Source organism: Drosophila tropicalis, unplaced genomic scaffold, assembly GCF_018151085.1.
Source record: "Drosophila tropicalis isolate 14030-0801.00 unplaced genomic scaffold, ASM1815108v1 contig_158, whole genome shotgun sequence".
In the NCBI taxonomy this organism is placed as follows: Eukaryota; Metazoa; Arthropoda; class Insecta; order Diptera; family Drosophilidae; genus Drosophila; species Drosophila tropicalis.
Genome location: NW_027172602.1, coordinates 8,451,973 through 8,464,374, shown reverse-complemented (window position 1 = coordinate 8,464,374; position 12,402 = coordinate 8,451,973). Strand labels below are relative to the sequence as shown.

The following is a 12,402-nucleotide window of genomic DNA, read 5'->3' as shown; positions in this document are numbered from 1 at the left end:
TGATGATTGTGACACCCATTGATGAACATTTTCCAGACTCTGTGTGTGTGTGCACTTTGATTAAAAACCGTTTAAAATTTCACGCAAGTCATGCTCGACCTATGTACTAAAGTCTAAAAACTATTAAGAATTAAGATTAATCTAGACTAACGTCTACAATCGATTTGCCATGTGAATTGTTTGTCTATCGAAAGTTTTGAATGCATTTGAAAACCAAATTACCGCATACTAAATCCTGACATACGATTTGACATTTGAATAGCTATTTTCGGTTTTCAAATTTTGCGTCACTCATTTACACACACACATACACACATGCAACCATGCACACAACACCTGCCTTGCTTGCCTTTTCAAATGCCTTCTCAAACCTGACCAATTGGCACTCAATTTCGGCAATTGAATTGAAAAGTATTTTTGGGCAGTTGATTGAAATATGTATGTAGCTTTATGCATATATGTATGTATACATATCTGTAAGTACATATATATGTGCATAAATCTAGGTCAGAGATGCTTACATCTCTTCATTTTTTGCCAAGTATTGAAGAGAGGGACAGAGAAAGGGCAAGAAGCTTATCCTTAACGTTCACCTCAGTCTGCATTCATCTCTCTCTTACACACACTTCAAGTGCACTAATTGCAAGACCAATTTTGTACCCAGCTAAAGCAATTAGCAAAATGGCCATGATACAAACATGCAAACATACATACATGCACACACATACATACATACATACATAGTCTCTATGCTCTATTCAATGGCATATTGCCCGCATCAAAAATTTTGGCAATCATAAAACGCCCATAGTCCATGGTTGAACAAAAACTTAAGCTGCTTAACATGTTCGACAGATTTTGAGAGTCATCAGAATGATGACCAGTCCGAAAAAACCAAACCGAAACGAACCAAATCCAAACAACAAAAGACGACCAACCAATTGGGCATGCATGGTATAGAGGCACTTGTTGACACATTGCGTTGTCTGTGGATATTAAGTGCAGGGTGCGCCATTGGCTATGGGAAAGATGCTCAGTTCAAATATCTATGTACATGTACCTATGTAAATATGTAACCATAAATAGCAAATAGAAAATTGATATTTTTTGCAAATGTTTGCATATGAGCTATGGTAATTGAAAGGGTTTTGCAGTAGGAGAGCAATATCAGTGCTGAAAAGTAGGCAATAGATTTTGTAATTCCAGAGAAATCAATCAAATACTTTGAACTAAACTCTCAATCTTTGAGCTATTAGTACGAAACTTTATATTTAAGTTATTTGTTTATGTTTTCAAAACATTTATAGGAGTTGGATCGACAGGAAAGCAAAGGAGTGTCAATAAAAGATACATTAAGTCGTAAGTTACATTTTGAAACCTATACAGGACCTTTACTTTACATTTCGTTCATTTAAAATTTTAGACGGTTATCAATGATTTATCCCGACTAAACGTAATTTATCGATCTCAAACATATAATTTTTATAGCTGAATGCATTTAAATATTTTATATTTGAAACTTTATTGAAGTTTACCATAAATATATGATTGACGTTTTGTTCCTTCATGGGAATATATTCATAGATTGCACTCTAAAAAGTATGCTATGTTTTGTAATTTCGTTCTAAACTAAACCCCTTTACTGTAAAATGCACCCTGTATTAGAAGGCTTAGTATATGTGGGCAACTGTTTGGATTTGTATTTTTGATTTGGTTTTGTTAGGTCTTTTGGTCTTTTTTTTTTGCATTTTTGGAAATAAATCTACGCATTTGTTGCATGTTTGCTCAAGGCTTTATGTGTCACGTTGCCAACGCTGACTCTCATTTCCTCTCTTTCTTTCACTCTACTATCTTAGTTCTTTCTCTCTCCCTCTTCCACTGTTCTTTTAAGCGCATTTCCATGGCATTTGGGGCCGATTTTAAAGATCATTTGCATGCAACAAAATACCCATTGCATTTTAAGGACTTTTTTGTTTTTGTCACTATAATGTTTAATGCTTATATATATACACATACACACATACACACATACACACACACACACACTCAGCTGTTTATATAAATATTAGCATTTACCAATTGATTGAAATCATTTGCCAAACTAAGATGTTTTGCATCTGACATTTGGTTTGATTAAAAATCAAAGTTTGAAATTGAAAATGAAATTGCAAATAAATAGTTTAAAAACATTTGCTTTTCTATGTAGATTACGGATAAGAAGAAAAAGCAAATGTAATATACTATTATTAGTCATCAGGTATAGAAAATTGTATATGTCGAAAATTGTAACATGCTGATTGAATTCCATGGATATTATAGAAATATTTAGAAATATATTATTATATAAATCATCATTTAGTTTTACATTAAAATTTAAATAAAACAACAGAGTTGTGCCGTTAAGAATTAGCATTACTTTTTGATTAGCATTGAAAAAAAACAATGCTAATGAAAAATTAAAAATTATAGTAATTTAAGTAAATTCTTAATTTTTTGTTAATTTTTCTTAATTTTTTTTTCTAATTTTTGTTAATTTTTCTTAATTTTGTGTTTAATTATTCTTAATTTTTCCTAATTTTTGCTAATTTTTAAATTTATTTCTAATTTTTTCCTAATTTTTGTTAATTATTTGTTAATTTTTGGTAATTTTTAAAATTTTTCTTAATTTTGTTTTAATTATTCTTAATTTATCCTGATTTTTGTAAATTTTTTGAATTTTTCCTAATTTTTGTAAATTTTTTGTAATTTTTTAAATTGTTTTTAATTGGTTCTTAAAGTTCCGAAAGTTCGACCTCACTGAGCAATGCAGCTCCATCCACTGATGCGTCCCCCCTCAGTTGCAGCTGCTTTTATAGGCTCAGCGATGGCAAAACGCGAGAGAAATGCTCTCCCACTAAACTGCACTGTCACTCACACACTCAGTTGCTGATCGGGAGAACTGCTCTCGCTCACTTCTCTCAATGCTTGGCTCTCGTCGCCTATATATAAAGCTGCAACTGAGGGGGGACGCATCAGTGGTTGGAGCTGCATTGCTCAGTGAGGTCGAACTTTCGGAGGTCATCAGGTGAGTGAATTATAATTTTTATTGCATTATTATTTTTTATTGACAATTTCGAATTTGTGCAGTCATTCCTTATGCATTACTTTTATAATGCATTGGTCACACAATTTCATTAGCATTATAATTATAAAATTTTTAATTCAAGCAAAATTAAAATAAATTTTTTAAAAAATAGAAAAAAATTAGAAAAAATTAAGAACCAATTAAGAACAATTTAAAAAATTTACAAAAATTATGGAAAAATTAAAAAAAAATTTCAAAAATCAGAATAAATTAAGAATAATTAAAACCAAATTAAGAAAACCTTAAAAAAATAACAAATAATTAACAAAAATTAGGAAAAAAATTTAAAAAATAAGAAAAAATTAGGAATAAATTTAAAAATTAGCAAAAATTGGGAAAAATTAAGAATAATTAAAAAAAAATTAAGAAAAATTTATGAAAAATTAACAAAAAATAGAAAAAGTTAAAGAAAAATAACATAAAATTAACATAAATTAGGATTTTTTTTCAAAAAATTAAGAATAATTAAAAAATTTAAAAAAATGGGAATTTTTCTCCCTATTTTCTAATGTTTACCAACTTTTCGTTGATTTTTCGTAATTTTATTGTTGTTTTTTTTTTTCAATGCTAATGACAAAGTAATGCTAATGCTTAACGACACGACACAACTCTGTGTGGCGAGAAAACAAGCAATGCATGAATAAATATTATTGCACCGTAAGACACTTGTTGCCACGCCCCCAAAAATTGCATTGCCCACACATATGTATGTACATGAGGGTGGTGTATATGATTAAACATATTTTTTCAGTTTGCAACGTTGGAAGCGATAGAGCGAAACCAAATATTGCCTCAAGGATATGATGATGGAGCCGCGGAGTTCTCTTCATCTGTGTGAAAAGAAAAAGAGAAGAAGTTGGAAAGGTGGAAACGAGGTTGGCCCATAAAAACAGATTGTAATCTGCGTAAGTGGAAGTGGCCGCATTTGGTTACCCTGCCAGCAATGTGGGCATGTTGAATGAGGTCGGTTGGAGAAAACGTGAGGTTATGCAGAGGATGGATAAATTGGAAGGCGCGGTGATGGAGGGAGACAGAGACGGAGACGGCGATGTGGATGGGTTTTGTGGGGTTGGGGGCTGCGGGGGCAGTTGAATGCATGTGCAAACCACGGTCATGCGGCATAAGTGCTATGTTCATGAGTTGAGAGCAACCAATAACAACAACAACAACAAAATATGAGAAAGTGAAGTGGGCAAAAAAAAAAAAGGCTCTTAAATTTTCCAACTTGCATATTTATTGAACTTTAACAATATTTACACTATATAAAAGAGTCATAAAATTAAATAAATCATCCTGTAGGATATCAAAAGTACATGTTATAGAAGTTTGATCGGCATGAATCCGAGAAGAAGCTTAATTGGCCTTACACAAAATAAAGTAAAAGAAATTTCGGACCCAAGTTGTTATTTGTGGCCAGCGGTTTTTCAATCGATTATGTGTCAGTTGGCCTCAGTTCGTTTTGGCATTTGTATTCTCAATTTATGCAATTTGTTCAGGCCAAGAACAGCAAATGTCGCTTTCGCTTTATATGGGTTATTGCCACGCCTACAGCTCTGCAGGAAAAGTGCAGTCAAGTGTTTTGTTTTTTATTTACGTAATGCCCCACACACTTTTTCCGACTTACCCTTCCCATGGATGCCACTTTCTTTTGGCTGCATCTCGCATTCTTATTTTTAAGTTCGTTTTTCTTTTTTTTGTTCCTTTTGCCCGTAAGCCAAGTGGCAAGTGGAAAAGAAAGTGTAAAATGCAAAAATTAAGAAGGGAACTAAAATGGAAAAAATGGCTGCACCCTAAGAAGAAGAATGAAGAGGTGGATGGGGTAAGGGCGGACAGCAAGAAGAATGAGAAGTAGGCGAAGAGAACGACAACAACAAGACGAAGTGAAGAAAATGCGTCACTTTTAATTTGTTTGCCCATGTTGGGCAAGTTTTTCATCCTCTGCCTTAGACTCAGTTGCAGCCTGTGCAGGCTGTGAAGACTCTGCCTCTGCTTCTGCTGCTGCTGCTGCTGTTGTCTGTTGCAACAAACTTGTCAAGCACTTGTCCTCGTCCGTCCTCTGTCTCGAGTGTTGCAATTAGCAAATAAAATAAGTAGCACTGAGCACACTGCGTGGGTATTGCCATTTCCAATGTAAAGTGGCATAGAAATTTCTCTTCTCCTCTTATTTTTCGCTGAATAACAACACCAACAACAGCAACACTTTGCGAAAAGTACCAGAAGACGACAGCGACAACGACGGAATTGAAAGAAGTAAGCGAAAAAGAAATGGTAGAAGAAGAATGACAACAACAATGGCCAAGTTAATTGCAAACAAACACGACGTGGCAACGACAACCAAAAACTACAGAGAATGTTGCATAGAATACGGTATACATACATACATAGTATTACAAATGGCATTCAGGTACAGTCACGTGCCATGCAAATTAGTTTGCCAGACAGCTCTGAACCTTTGTTACACGTTCCAATTCATGTTATTCAATGCTGTTAACTGTTATCTGTTTTCAGTATCAATTCTTTCAATTTGTGGCACAAAATATTGCCCATCATCGTTTCATCGTTTTGCAACACTGCCTGAAAGTGTGACCAAAGTTGTTGCTAAAGTTCCCTTCCTCCATTTACCGCAAATGTGCATAATTTTTCATAATTTGACAATTTTTTAAAATATTTAACCATAATTAATTGAAAGCCAAGTGAGAATTTTAAATTGTTGACCAAACAAAATCAAGTTACAATATAGAGTTAATATATTACTTGCAATTGATCAATCGATTCTGATGTTTACAGCAACAAGATGTCCTTTACATTACAAGAGAAATGGTGTCAATTGTCATTTCCGCTTCCGTTTCATCACATTTACCCTGGCCCATGGGCCCAGGGATGGATTGGACATGCCTCTCTGGCTTTTTGATTAACTATATGCAATTTGTTTTTGCGGTAGCTTTAATCGTTATTGTTCCAATTCTCAGTTTTACTGCTGCTGCTGCTGCTGCCCATTAAACGCACTTAATTTATGTGCATAATTTTTCATACGATTCTATTAAATGCGCTTAAATGCTCAAATAAAATGCATAATTCATTAATTGAATTTCATTTTGTTTATTTTATGCGTTTATTTTCTCTGTTTACATTATTATACTATTTCATTGAAAATGTTTCATAAATTTTCAATATTCAACAATCTCTGTCAACGTTTAAGAACTTGTCTCGAAAAACAAGGACAAGCATTAGATTCTACTTCCTTGATGGTCTGTTGCATACTTTTGGGGGTATCATTTATCTTAATTCTCATCTAATTGTGGAAAATTCTTTAAAATTTTAAATGACATTGCCTTCTAAAAACGACACAATGAATATTTAACTAACCAACTAAAGTACAGTTATGCATATTAACTACCAAAAGGGCAAACATATTGTATATATACTTAGGTGTGGCGTTATTTGTATATGGATTTGACCAGGTAAACCGTTACATTTTAAATATTTAATATTTCAATTATGCAACCACAATGACAAATTTCAAATATTGTTGCATATGGTATAAGCAAGCGAAACATTTGTTGATAGGCGTCAAATGTGCGGGTCATTGCGTGTAATATGGGTCACACACACACACACACAGGCACCACTCTTGTGGCCAGGATATAAATCTCAAGTAGCTACGCTTTCAATGTAAATGATGATGACGTTGAATTTTGCCCACTGAATAATTTAAATATATTTTCAAAATGAGGCAAACAAATTACTCAACTTTGACCTCACTCAAAAACTCAAGAAGAAGAGAAACAACAAAACAAAAGCGCGTTAAGCTAAATATCCTTGATCCAGATGAAAAACTCCTCTCATCGTATATATATTTTTACTTCATATATGAAACATAATTTAAATATTTAATTGCCAGAAACAATTTAATGACAAACATTGTGAAAAAGTCATAAAAAACATAAACAAAAAACAATCTACATACATAAACATAAACATAAATTTATGTTTATCAGGTCATTTCATCACGATTCTCTTCATGAGGTGGAGCCTGTTTGAGTTGGAGCAAATTCTGTGAAGAATTACAATAAATTTATCTAACAAATAAATTTATATTTGTTATTAATTTTATTATTCATCTGGCTGAATTAATTGACCAGGAAATAAAAGCCATGCACTTATGCATGTATGTATGTATGGAATGGCAATTGTTTGAGGTGCCCCCAAAGGAATGCAACACAAAACACATCTAATTACCCAATCAAAAGCCAGTGGCGTAGCTAAATGGGGGCATATCGTGGCTTATGGGGGGGAGAAAATTTCCTTCCTTCGCCACAGCCAACTCAACTCCTTTTCTTGAACAATTTGAAAGCATTTTAAAAGTTAATATGATTATGTTTCTATAAGTCTCTTAAGATTTATTTCTACAGCTTGTACAATAATTTCAAATGTAATCCTTTTTGGTTTTAAATCCCATTTGCTTGATTGCTTGTTGTTGAATCTTTTATCTTATTTGAATCTTATTTGTGTTTTGAATAGAAATTTAATAGTTTAAAACCTAATACCAATTTAAATTGATGGGACGACTTTCATGGAAAAGAAACATAAATGGAAACGTTCATGACAATCTTAAATATTGGTTATTGACAGGATTACAATTTCAGTTTAATGTGTACGCATTGTGTGCGACAATCAAAACTAATATCAGATATACACATATAAATAAATAGCACAATGAACAAATGGCCATAACGGAGAGATAGAAAGTGGCAGATAGAAAGAAGCTAAGCATTGAAACAGCAGCTGCGACAACAAACGATAACAATTGCCATCAAATGCATGGACAGAATGGACATAATGGTAGATTTCCATTTGAATACCTACAAAAGGGTATTCAGTCGGTAATTGGAGGAATTCGTTAGAGACTCAACTCAGTCTAAAATAGTTGAAAATTCAATACTCATACAATATTCAAAGAATCAGTAAGAAAAACGAATTGAACAACATTTGAGGAGTGAATGGAGATCGTTCAAAGGACATCGAACTTGAGAGACAATTCTTAGTTAGCAAGTTTATGTGTGTTGGAATGGTGTGACCTACTTATTAAATGACCCTCGCACAACTTAGTATGGAAAATGTTATATAAGGAAAATATTTTTAATTAAATTTCTGTCATTACAACGATATCTAAATTGGCTAACATAACTGTCGGTGTTGTATACATATAGATGAGTATGGGTGTGTGTGTGTGTGTGTGTGTGTGGGGGTGGAGAGGTATTTTTGGGAGGTGGGGGCGGGTGGATGTTCGTCAGCAAGCATCTCAATTGACAGCGACACACATAAAAGCTTTTAAATCTTAATAAATCTTGCATACAATTTCACAAAAATAAAAGCAACTCAGACGCAAAACATAGTCACTGGGAGGCAGAGGCAGGCAATGGGCGTGGCTGACTGACAATGATGAGGAAGCAAAATAGCAGCAGGCACACACCACTGTGTGTGTGTGTGTGTACTTTAAGTTTGCGTCTTTTTTTTTTTTTTTTTTTTTGTCATATATCCAAACTGGCAGCAAGTAAGGCAGACAGACAGACCGACAGAGAAGCATGCCATGGCATAGGAGGCAAGGAAGGGAAAGAGGGTGGGTGGGTGAGGAGAGGAGGCAGGGGGCTTAGGTCATTGGTTGCACTTTTATCGCATCAACTGGGGACTGTAACGCTTACCTTGGCGACACTATGTACAACGTGGAACAGTATCTTGGGTATATTTTTTGCTTCACCTGCCTTTCTTTACATTACTTTTCTTTGTTTCGGTCTTTATTTGCTGTTTTTTTTTTTTTTTTTTTGTTTTCTTTTTGCATTCGCTGTCATTTGTTCAAGCTGAACATGAATATTTAAAATATGATGGAAGTTTGACTGATTCTCCTGATAAATATGCATGCTATGGGATCTAAGTTGCTTAAAGTTGAATTCAATATGACTTTATCTTACAGACAGTTATACTTCTTGATTAATAATAGTAATTATTGTGCTCCAATGATAAACAATTGAGAAAAAGTTGTAGTTAAAGGCTCGAAGCAAATCCATTGGTTTTTCAACCATTTTTAACAGTCCGCTGCATACTTTAGGGGGCACTTTTTTCCATCTTTCATTGGAAAATACTAAAATGTTAGGGAAAACTGCCAAGAAGTGGATTATAGAGGTGAAACTACCTTCAGGAATGGCTATTAGTTCCATTGAAATGATTTTCGAGTTGTAAACTCTGCTCAAGTTGTAATTCTCAACTGGTTCAAGTACTTGTAGGATATTACATTTGTCGTGCAAAGTCTTAATTATAATTATTACGTCACGAAAATAATTTATTGCTTGAATGTGTTAAATTTTCATATTATTTTTATTATCAAAATTGTTCAAAGGAAAATGCATGGCAAATCTTTACACTTTTCTCATGTCATAATTTAAAAGTTTTGCATTTTGCATACATGTATGTGTCTGTGTATGTATGTGTGTGTGTATGTATTGTAGTTATATAGAAAGTATTGCAGCAGCGACCAAGTTTCATTTATTTTTCGTTTCCTTATACATATATATTTTCTTTTTTGCTTTGTAATAATGTTGCACTTGCTTTTCGGGCTCTCTCTCTCTCTCTTGTGTGTGTGTGTGTGTGTCTGTACGTGTAAAAATTTTCACAACTAACTGCGTCACATTTTGCATAAGTGATGAGATCGATTTCCGTTGGATGTGCGTGATGAAAATGAAGACGCAGACGAAGATGACGATGAAGACCAAGAGCAAAGTGGAGAGTGTGGCTAGAGGCAAGAAAAGCTTCAGCCAAGAATCTCGGGTGAACAAAAGTTGCCAAAGATTGTCAACAGTTATTGCTTGGGCCACAGTAGGGCTGTTGGATGGAACTAGAGGGGGTCGCTTGTGCAAGGTAGTAAGCGGTAAGAAGTTCAAGTATGAACAACAATGTCTCAATATATCCATGTACATACATACATACATATGTATATACATATATGTATGTATGTATACATATACATATGGGTTATATGTATATGTGTGGAGCAGAAAATAAGCCAAAAGTGGCCATAAAATGTTTGCCGAGAGTTTTCAGCAGTTTTTGGCGCTTGGCTTTTGCCATGGCTTTTCCCTTTTCCATTTTCCCACACTTTTTCTCCTCCCCACCCCCCCCATGTTGTGTATGTGTTTGTGTGTCGTTGCTTATTTACGTTTTTATACAAGCCATTTATTTGGTTTTTCTTGGGGCATGTTACCAAAAACCTACCGTAATTTTTCTTCTTTTTTTTCTCTCTCTCGCTCTTTCTCGGTGTTAACAAAGAAAAGGTATGTTTGGACGCGGGTTTTTTCTCTTGCGAGAGGGAGGAGAGTATCAAATGTCACAACAAAGTTTGTGCCCCATTGAAAAGCATATACAACAACAACAACATAAACATCGTATTTAAAGACAAATTCACAATATTTTATTTTTGTAAGAAAATTGAAATTTGGTTTTCTGTTTTGCTGCCCTCAAGATAACGATATATAAACGTGATTATTGAATAGAAACTTGATAGTTTTTTTTTTCTAAACCTATTTAAATATCAGAATTCTTATTAGAATTATTCAGTCCAGAGGCATGCAAAATGTTGGGTAAAGGTTTATTGTTTAATTTTAAGTGTGTTTACTAATACATTTGACTCGAAAGTTTCTTACACATTTTTGATGATTGTTTGTGTATGTACTTTGTGCTGAATTTTGCATGACATCAAACACAATAACAACAACAAGAAGAAACGCAGAAGCAACAGTCGAAGCAAGGCATACCACATGACACATAAAAACCAGCATGAAACTGCCCTTAACGAGCGCATAAATCTTTAACTGGCCACACACTTATTCCCAGCCAATTCTCATTCCCATCTCCATTTGCCAACCCACCCCACCCCCCACACACACACACAGAGACACATTTTCATTGTTGTTGCAATTGTGGAGTCTCTCTACCTCTCTCTTACTCTTTGTGTGTGTGTGTTGGTTGTGTTTGTTTTGGTACCAGTGTGCATGTTTCCTACAAATGGAAGGCTATGAAAAGCTTCCGCAAACATGGCGTCAACTTAAGCTTCAGTTATAATTTAACGATCATAAAATATATGGGTGGGGCAAACAACGAATTGAAAGTGCTTACATTTACATATAATCATTATTTTCTAAACTTCTCCTAAGATCTTGTTTTAGTTCACCTGATATCTTCTTGAAATTTGAGACCGAAACCGCCTTGAAAATTGTGAAATTCTGTTAAATTTGCTTATTGTTAGATTGTCCTTACATATGTACATAGATAATTTGTTATGCTATATTAATATTTAACTCATTTACTAGTCGCTAGGATTTGCATTAAATGGTTTTTCTCTTTATTTCGCATAGCATACTTTTAGGGCACATCAATCATTTTGTATATTAAGAGTTGGTAACTGGTAACTGAGTCTCTGTTTGGGTGTCTCTCTGCTTTTCACTGTATGAGTGTGTGTGTGTGTGTGTGTGTGTGTGTGGGGCAATTGGGCATAGTGCACTTAAGTCATTTTCCCCCTTGCTGAGGATGTAAATATGTATGTATGTATGTATGAGTGTGTAACTTTAAATGCTTATTTAATTGTGTTAAGTGTCATTTACACTGCCATACATGGTAGAGCATAATATATACACACATATATACACAATTCTCATTTATGATTCTCTGGCTCTGTTTCTCACTTCTTTTTGGCTGTTGTGCCATTTTAGCGGATAAAAACTTTTTAGCTAACATTTTAATTTATGTTCTGACAGGCACTCGCAACACACGCACACACACAAAGGCAAACACAGAGAGTTTTCAGCAATTAGTTTTAGCACTAAAGTTGTTGGTAGCTTGCATATTCATTAAACATAAAGATAAATGCTTTCATTCGGTATTTAACTATAGAGTTAGATAGATAAATACTTATATGCACATTAACAAACATTTTGCGTACTCTGAGAGATATTTTAATTAGGTATTTTGAATTTCATCATTCGTTAAGAATGATTGTTTTTAAGTTAGTTTTATAGACAAGGAGGCCATGTTTAAGCCATTCTCTGTGTATACATACATATGTATGTATATGTATGTATATGTATATGTATTAACCTGTCAGAAACTTTCCCATCATGTCAGTCAATAATACGTCATACACTCTTTCAACTACTTAGTTGGACCTGGTTGATTTCATGTTCACTTCCAGACTGTTTGGACACTTTTGGTTGAAAACTTTTAATGCCAAA

At 34.0% G+C, this 12,402-nt stretch overlaps 1 protein-coding gene across 1 annotated transcript in view; it reads right to left on the bottom strand.

The window, feature by feature from the left end:
• LOC137587047 (serine-rich adhesin for platelets) overlaps window positions 1–12,402 on the bottom strand; it is a 56,972-nt gene that overhangs the window by 9,852 nt on the left and 34,718 nt on the right. The window lies entirely within an intron of this gene.